The sequence below is a fragment of the Gymnodraco acuticeps genome, unplaced genomic scaffold, assembly GCF_902827175.1.
Source record: "Gymnodraco acuticeps unplaced genomic scaffold, fGymAcu1.1, whole genome shotgun sequence".
Classification (NCBI taxonomy): Eukaryota; Metazoa; Chordata; class Actinopteri; order Perciformes; family Bathydraconidae; genus Gymnodraco; species Gymnodraco acuticeps.
In genome coordinates this window covers 600,891-609,760 of record NW_022990368.1, presented here as the reverse complement: position 1 = coordinate 609,760, position 8,870 = coordinate 600,891, and the positions used below count along the sequence as shown (strand labels likewise).

Sequence of the window (8,870 nt, the reverse complement as noted above, 5' to 3'; positions counted from 1 at the left end):
TTTCATGGTAAAAAAAAGGGCATCTTGTGTGTATCTGTAAACATGCACTGATCATTTCAGGGTAAAAAAAGGGCATCTTTTGATCTTTTGAAGGATGCATTTCATGTGTCTTTGAAGAGTTGCTCGAGTAATTAAAAAACAAAAAACAACTGTTAGTTTGTTTACGCACCTGGCTGCTTTCACAGCCAAATGTTAACATGCAGTTTGGCCGAGGGGTTATTTCATGAGTGAGCAGAGAAGGAGAAAGTCCTGGAGCCAAGAGTAGGAGCTAAAATTAAGAGGCATTTCACTGCAGAAGAGGCCGTAGAAATGGACATGCAGCCTTCATCTGCAAGCGATGACTCTTCTTCTGAAGAAACAAGCTCCGAGTCTGACATTGAATTATCTCTGGAATCCTCCACAACTGAGAGTGCTTCTGAATGTTTGTCTGAAAGTGGCGAGGACACTGAGGATCCTAGCAGTGAGTGGACAGGGAAAAATGGGCAAGTCCGGTCTCCATCTCATGCCGAGACGCTGCGCTACATTCAGGCACCCACCGGCATGATTCCAGGGCCCACAAAATATGCCATATCAAGAATTTATGATGTGGCATCCTCTTTTGACCTTTTCTTCACTCCTGACATGATTCAGCTAATTTTACAGATGACAAATCTCTATGGGAGGCGTTCAGTGTCAGGATGGAACGATGTGGATGCTGAAGAGATTCGGGCTTACATGGGACTTCTCATCCTGGCGGGTGTGTACCGGTCCAAAGGGGAATCTACTGTTATGGAAATCTTAGACCTAGTCAATACTGTGGAGATATACAATTAGAATGATCAATCAATAAACTGGTGAAACAAACAGAGTTGTCTTTCTGGTTCTTTATTCGAGGCGCCTCGAAGGCACAGGTCTCACAGAGTATAGGATAGTCTGCAGGAGTGTGCGCAATAGTCACAAAATAGCAAAGCTTATATACAAGATAGGGCGGGCAGACAGTTTTATGTGTAGCTGTCGAAAGTATAACGGTTATCAGCATATGGAAGTTCAAACTTAGTGTGAAGAGGAGTATCAGCATAGTCTGCCAACTCAGCCCTGTGGCCTTGAAGCGCTTGAGATTAATGACCCTCTTTAGAGTATGCAGAGAAAACAGCACATATGAAGAAATGGTACAGTAGTGTTAGACAATGCTTTTAGAAGCATTTGGTTTTAGCATATAAGGTAACATAAGAAATGTCCACTACACTACCCGCAGCCTGTGGGATGACCAGAGTGGAAGACCAATCTTCAGGGCCACCCTGTCCCACAAACGCTTTGAAATGATAAGCGCCAGCCTCCGATTCGATGACCGACTCACTCGTCCAGCTCGATACAAGAAGGACAAGCTTACAGCTTTCTGAAATATGTGGGAGAAGTGGACAGAGCGCCTCCCATTCTTGTTCAATCCAGGGGAAGACATCTGTGTTGATGAGCAGCTCGTAGCCTTCAGAGGCCGCTGCAAATTCCGGCAGTACATCCCCAGCAAGCCAGCGAAGTACGGGCTGAAAATCTGGATCACCGCAGATGTCGCCACATCATATGCCTGGAGGTGCCAGGTGTATACTGGAAAAGCCGCTGGTGAATCTCCGGAGAAGGGCCAGGGAAAGCGAGTCATCCTGGACATGACTGAGGGGCTCAAGGGTGTCACACTTACATGTGACAATTTTTTTCACTTCCTACTCACTTGCCCAGGAGCTTCTGAAGAAAAAAGTGGCCCTGGTAGGGACCATCAGGGCAAACAAGCCTGAGCTTCCCCCCAAACAGAAGCAGACTAAGCAGAGAGCTGTCTTGTCATCTGTGTTTGCATTCACAACCACCACCACAGCAGTCAGCTACATCCCGCGGCGGGGAAGAAATGTCCTACTTCTGAGCAGCAAACACAGAGAGCCAGCTGTACATCACGATGACAAGAAGAAACCACAAGTCATCATTGACTACAATCGCTGCAAGGGTGGCGTGGACAACCTTGACAAGGTATTAGATTATATGCTTTTATTACTATATGAATTGATTCCAAACGTAGTCTATTTATTCTCACTGATTGCATGTGTTTATTTGAGATAACTATGTATTTATTATAAGTGCTTATCATTCATTAGACATATTTCTTGCATTTATATAAATAATGAATTATATAAAATACTTGTGAATGCTGAGGAAGGATATTTATTTATTTATATTCTATGTTTTTCCTTGATCGTTTGTAGGTGGTCAGTACACTCAACAAAGAAAATCAACGCAACAGTTTGCATCAATGTTTATTGAGTTAAGACAACTTCTAATGAAATTGTCTTAAAGCAACAAAGTTATTTGAGTTAGGGGAGAAGGCTTTTCCTCTACAATCAGAGGTGTTTTCAATTACCACTTACTTAATAATTGGTATTATAAACACAAGTTTTGAAGTTGATTATTCAAAAAATGAAGTTGTTCCGACTAGTTTTACCACATGATTTAAAAGGAATTGTAAGTTGTATGTACTAAATTACCATCATTGTGAACACACGTTTTTAAGTTGACAACCATTTATAAATTAAGTTGCTCCAAATATATTGTATTCAATAGTTTTTTTTCTTAGCTTTTTCATGTTTTTGCCTTTGAAGAAATTAATTGATTCCACAACAAAAATGTTAGGCAATTCACTTTTTATTTTGAACTGCAGTTGTTTATTTCAACACATGATGTTTCAATGAGGAGAGAATTCATTTTGTTTGAACATTTATTGACACATGCCATATGATAAGGTGCATGAACACCTGAAATCACAGCTGACTGCAGGAGAGAGGAGAACCATTTTATAGTTTGGCTGCACGTTGATTGGCTGCTGGAGAATGAGGTGAAATGTAATAGGTTAAAGAGAACGCCTGTGATGAGCTGATTATATGCAGCTGCGGAGTGAATGTATATACACCCAGTCTTCCTGAAAGAACTTGCGCTGAGTTTCATTTAAATATTGAAAAAAATATATAAATAACACAAATTTAAATTGCCCCACAAATAATAAATAAACACATTAGCCATATTACCATGGGAAATGGGGACACAGCAAATACATGCTGCCATCACATCGAAGTTAGAGGCCTTTGCATATTTAAAACCAGTGCCAAATATGTAAAATCTGTAAAGTTTTTGTAAAACTACAGAAACAAACTCTCAATGGCCACCAATCTGCAGATCACACACATCCATTTTACAAAAGATGTAACAAAGATGTTTACACTGACGACAGTCATTATTTCAAACAGTATGAACACATTTAACGCAGAATGCTTGCTCATTCATTTGTTTCCCTCGACCACGATGGTTGCCATCGTATGGTCAGATCCTGGGTGGACCGGCCACTGATGAAGGTGATATTCATGTCCTTTTGAAGCACATTAAATAATAGGATAGCGCATAAGAGGTAATGAATTAGGTAACTGCATACTTTTTAAACTGTCACTCTTAGCGAATTCAGAGCCATTATTACCAACTGCTAAAGCAACGCTGGTATTGTTTTCACCTATTGAGTCTGCATGTGTGTGTCGTCATGGCAATGTGGTCCTGAAGACACACAGAGGTGGTTTTGAGTACTTTGCCTAGTGTTTAAATGAATGTGGACAGATGTTGTCAATCACAACCGTCCAAGTTTTAGTGTACCTTCTCATCTTTTTTGCTGGTTCCATACAATACTTGAACTGGTTAAGTGAAGAGCAGAAGCCACTTTTTAAATGTTACACAATCCTTTTCCTATGCCATTGCTGTCAACACCTATCCATGCTGAACGTTGCTAAGATATTATTGATTGGGGTGTGGCCAAAAGTGCAATATGCTTCAAAATGTAACTGACAGAGAGCAGTGCTTTTGCCCGTGGATTTTATTTTATTTCAAGATTTTTAATTACGTCGCTAACCTCCTTGAAAAGGTCCTCTTCCTTTTCTCCAAGGTACACAACAAGGCAGCGGATGGCTATAGTTCTCTGCGAACTTCAATTGTATTGTGCTATTTTTGAAAAAGGAAAAAAAGATAAATGACCTAAATTAATATATTCTGAATGCGTGACTGCCAACAACTTGCATTTCAATGACAACTCTAAATAACGATCCTACCTCAAGAAGCATGTCCTTGATCTGCTTCACAGAGATTCATTTTGAATAAAAAGCGATATCACAATAGTAACCAAAGTATTTTTACTCTCACAGTAGCCTCTACTACTTTGTATCCTCTCACAGAACTATTCACAGTTCAAAGAATGCTAATTTTGGTCAAACAGCAATTTGCCTATACAGTGCAACTACAAGGCTATCTACTGTATTTGAATGACAAAAGAAGACACTCACCTTAAAATGTCCTTTGTATATTTCTATTTGTCTTAACTGTGGGAACTTGTCCAGGCATGTTAAGTGGGAGTGGACTTGAAATCCTTAACTCAAGGTGTAGAACAATTAAGTTATCAAGCCAATTGCATTACTTGCTAAAACTTGAATTTAGTTTTAAGTCACTTAACGCAGAAATCAGAGTTCAAATTACACACAATATTAAGTTGATGTAATTACCAACATTATTACATCAACACAACTTATAAATGAATGTTTGTAACTTAAAATGTTTATCTAAATCAATTAACTCACATTTTTATCTTGCAACCATGCATTTAATTAAGTGGAGGTGAAAGGTCGTCTGAATTCGTTTTTAGAGTGTACCTACAGCTGTAGGAGGCGGACACTTCGGTGGCCTCTTGTCCTGTTCTTCAACTGCATTGATGTCTCCGCCTTCAATGCTTTTGTGCTGTTCACTGCAGTAAATCCCTCCTGGAACCAGCAAAGAACCTACAAACGGAGGTTGTTCTTAGAAGAGCTGGGCTAATCCATGGTGTCCTCACAGATCATGCGGAGAAAGCACCCCCTGCGAACAGCAGCTGCTCCTCCCATGGTGGTGGAGTTACAGACCAATGTTCCTGCCCTCGCAGAAACCACGAGACCGCCATCACCACTCGTGCCACGGGCTCGACCAGAAGGAGATGTGTGTGCTGGTTGTGCACAGGCCTAAAAAATAGGTATTCTACCACGAGCACCAAGTGTAACAGTTGCATGTGTAGAGAGCACCAGGTCCCATGCTGCAGGACCTGCTGGTCTGCTGCCGGAAATGAGCTGAGCTAAACTGAACACACACACACACACACACACACACACACACACACACACACACACACACACACACACACACACACACACACACACACACACACACACACACACACACACCACACACACACACACACACACACACACACACACACACACACACACACACACACACACACACACACACACACACACACACACACACACACACACACGTGTTGTGCATGTAGTCATTCAGGGAGCTCTATGCAAGTCAATGGGACGCCCTGCCCGTTGAAAACTGACTCTCAAGGGGGCTGTTCAATATATATTTGTGCTAACACGCACTGCGTGAACATTTTATTGGCTCATGATAGGCCCCCGATCTCCGTAGGCCCCTGGGTTTCAGCCCAGATCAGCCCGTGCATTAAGGCGGCCCTGCCTGTGTCATGTAACTCAGTCGAAATATGAGCCAGATGATCCGTATTGGATAACGTCACCAATAATGGTTAAAAAAAAAACAGGAATGCACAGGCATTGTTTCTACACTGTATTGTTTCTTAAAGGTAGGGTAGGTAACAATGGAGAACCAGCTCGAGTAAACTAGAATTTGAAAGTACACAACCGAAAAAATCTGCCGCTTCCTTCAGACTTCCTTACAGAGCCCCTCCTCCAACACACACAAACTCGCACATGACCAATGAGGGCACGAGATAAGTTTGTGCACGAGATGGAAGGCTGACAGGCAGGTAGGCCATTCAATTATCTGCGGGCCGAGGCAGATAATGGGACTTGCTTTTTACAGCGCCACGGCTTTCACAGATGAAATATTTGTATATATTTATTGTCAAAGCATTTAATTTATTCATTGCTATCGGGATGTTAAGAGCATTCCATGGAATATAACAAAAAGTGTTTCTGAAGTGAATTACTGACCCTATTAAGCTGATTCGTTACCGAGCGGATATGAGCACCATGTGAAGCTGATTTTCCAAAATGTGATGCTGATTTTTGAAAGATATGTTGTGAAAACAAGTCTTTATTAACAATATTAGTGTACAACAACATACATCAGAAAATGTTTATTTACGTTAAAAAGTATTTGGACCATCATGAGACACTGGAAATCCAAACACCATGACGACCTCCTAACCTATCAGGCTCTCCTCTTTCTCTGCTTCGATCTCTCAGGCAAAAAGCACTTTCTTTCAAGATAAGATCCAATCTTCCTATTCCAATCCCAAAAAACTATTTTCCATCTTCTCCACCCTCTTGGACCCTCCCAAAGCCCCTTCCCCCTCCTCCCTTCTGTCAAGCGACTTTGTTAACCACTTTGAAAAAAAGGTTGATGATATTCGCTCTTCTTTTTCTGACTCACCTTTACTCACCACTGGGTCACCAGACCCACCTTTCACCCACACACTAACCTCCTTTCCCCCCTCTCTCTCCAAGTGAGGTTCTTACCCTCATTACCTCTGCCCGCCCCCTACCACCTGTCCTCTGGACCTTATCCCCTCAAACCTCCTTCAGACTATCCCTCCTGATATTCCAACCCAGTCTCATAAAAAAACGTGTAATAATAACTACGTTGGTCCACAACGTAGGACGTAGTATTTCTACAAAAACGCCTCTGAAATGGTAAGATCCCTACGTTTTTTTTTACCATTCATTCCAATGGCTGGCGTCTATGTCACGTGATCTTCACATTTCTCCCTGCAGAAAAAAAAAACATGGCCGAACTTCGTTTTTATTTTCGGTGTAAAATGCCTATTTTAAAGTTAGTTTGGCCATTAAAATGCGTTTTGATGTCATTTGATGCGAGAAATATGAGTTGTTATTTCAGATTATGTGTGCAGTGGATGTACATGATCTTTAGTTTGCTAGTTATTACGAAGATTAATTCAGGAAATTGTGTCGATATAACGTTTTTCATTGTTACCAAGGTGGTTGCTAGGGACGCTGCTATCGATATTATTTCTGTTATGTTGTGTAACAGTTTAATGGTGTAATCTTTATTGCTACCCCCTTCCCCGTCAATGTATAGTGTTGGTCCACAGAGCAAACGTATTAGTTTAACAAAATCCGCATCTAAAATTGTGGCATATACGTTATTTTCCCCTGTGCAAGTCCAGTCTCACATCTCACATCACATCGTCATAAACAAATACCGGAAACAGACCGAAAATACTTTATTCCGAGTGTGCTTGCTTTTCTCTTTGAAAGTCATCACATAACGGCATTGTAATACACGGTTTGGCTGCATTAAATATTACATATCTGCCGTAGTTCTCTATTTATAGAGCCCTGATGAGAAGACTTCTAGACAAACATGAGGAACTGCCGCTAACACTGAAAACGTGACATGGATCATAAATATACCAGCCATTAAACAACATCTTACATTTCTTTTCACACAATACGTCTCCTTGCAGTATCAACACTAATTCGGCTGACTTTTATATTTGATCCAATTGGTAGATAGGCTGTATTTACACCATAAAGGTGCACAGCTGATATAAAGGGACACCTAGTGGTTAAAGCATGTTATTGAATTTCATTATTTTATTATTAGATATTAATAGGATCCCTATAAAGTATATTCATTACTCGTTATTCTCTACTAATAGTTAATTAAAGACTGTATATAATGACTATTTTGCACATCCCTTTCAAGATTTTCTAAGGTTTATTGACATATCATATACACAAACGGTGTAGTTATGCAATGAATGAAAAACTTTGTGTATACCTCCAGCAATGTTAACTATGTTGAAGCACTTATTTTAACTGATATTATACATATGTATTATACTCTTATATAAGATGTATGTAGATAGTATAATACATGTGCAGAATACGACAGTTTAATGGTGGAGGTACACACATATTGATAGATGTCTTGTAATGCACTGTTGAGGAACCTGCGACCAAAGTTTTTCATCTCCGGCCTTGTCAGGTATTGAACAATCAATAAATAAAGAACAAAGAATTATTAAATATAAAACACAAAATGTGTGTGATTATACTAAATGATTTACAAATAAACACCACTGCATATTTACAACTGTTACACATGCTGATGTAACGCAAATGTTTCCAACTTGGGATCAATAAAGTATATCTTATCTTAAGATGATCGATGGCTACTGCCATATTTGCAAAATGTGCCTCTCAACCTTGACAAGTGCATGTTTCAGGCTCATCAATTAACAACAGGAGGGGTCACACACATAAGACCAGCTGTTAAATAAAGCTCTTCTGACCTTAGCTGGCATGTGGGTAATGCTACCCATTATGGGCACAAGCAATTTTCACCCATTTATTAATTATATGTTTTACATTTGAGTGTTTCCTATCCCTTAAACCTCCAGGGATGTACACAGTTTAATACTGGCCACTTCTTATTATGGGAAATACGAAAACGTCTTTTAAAACTACACTCCTAGTAGAGACGTGCCATAGATAGAGAACATGTTGCGAAACACAATAGCCAGCATGTGTAGTTCTGGGGACGGGGTGGGGGAGGGGGGGACGGGGTGGACCCGTTCAAATCCAGTTTTAGACATTCTGCCGTGGTTCCATCCCATTTCAAGTGCTGTTCGATGCTCGGCACACTCTCCAATCACAGAGCTTGAGGACTATCACGGGGTTTGTCAAGCGAAGAGGAGAGAATACTTACTTCCGGGTGTAATATTCTGTAAAGCAAATGAGCTGCTCCCACCCTCCTGACGGACTACAACTTGTGTTTATTAA

General features: G+C 40.5%; 1 pseudogene; it reads left to right on the top strand.

The window, feature by feature from the left end:
- Positions 1-309: 309 nt before the first annotated feature.
- Positions 310-5,043, top strand: LOC117551403 (annotated as a pseudogene).
- Positions 5,044-8,870: the final 3,827 nt, after the last annotated feature.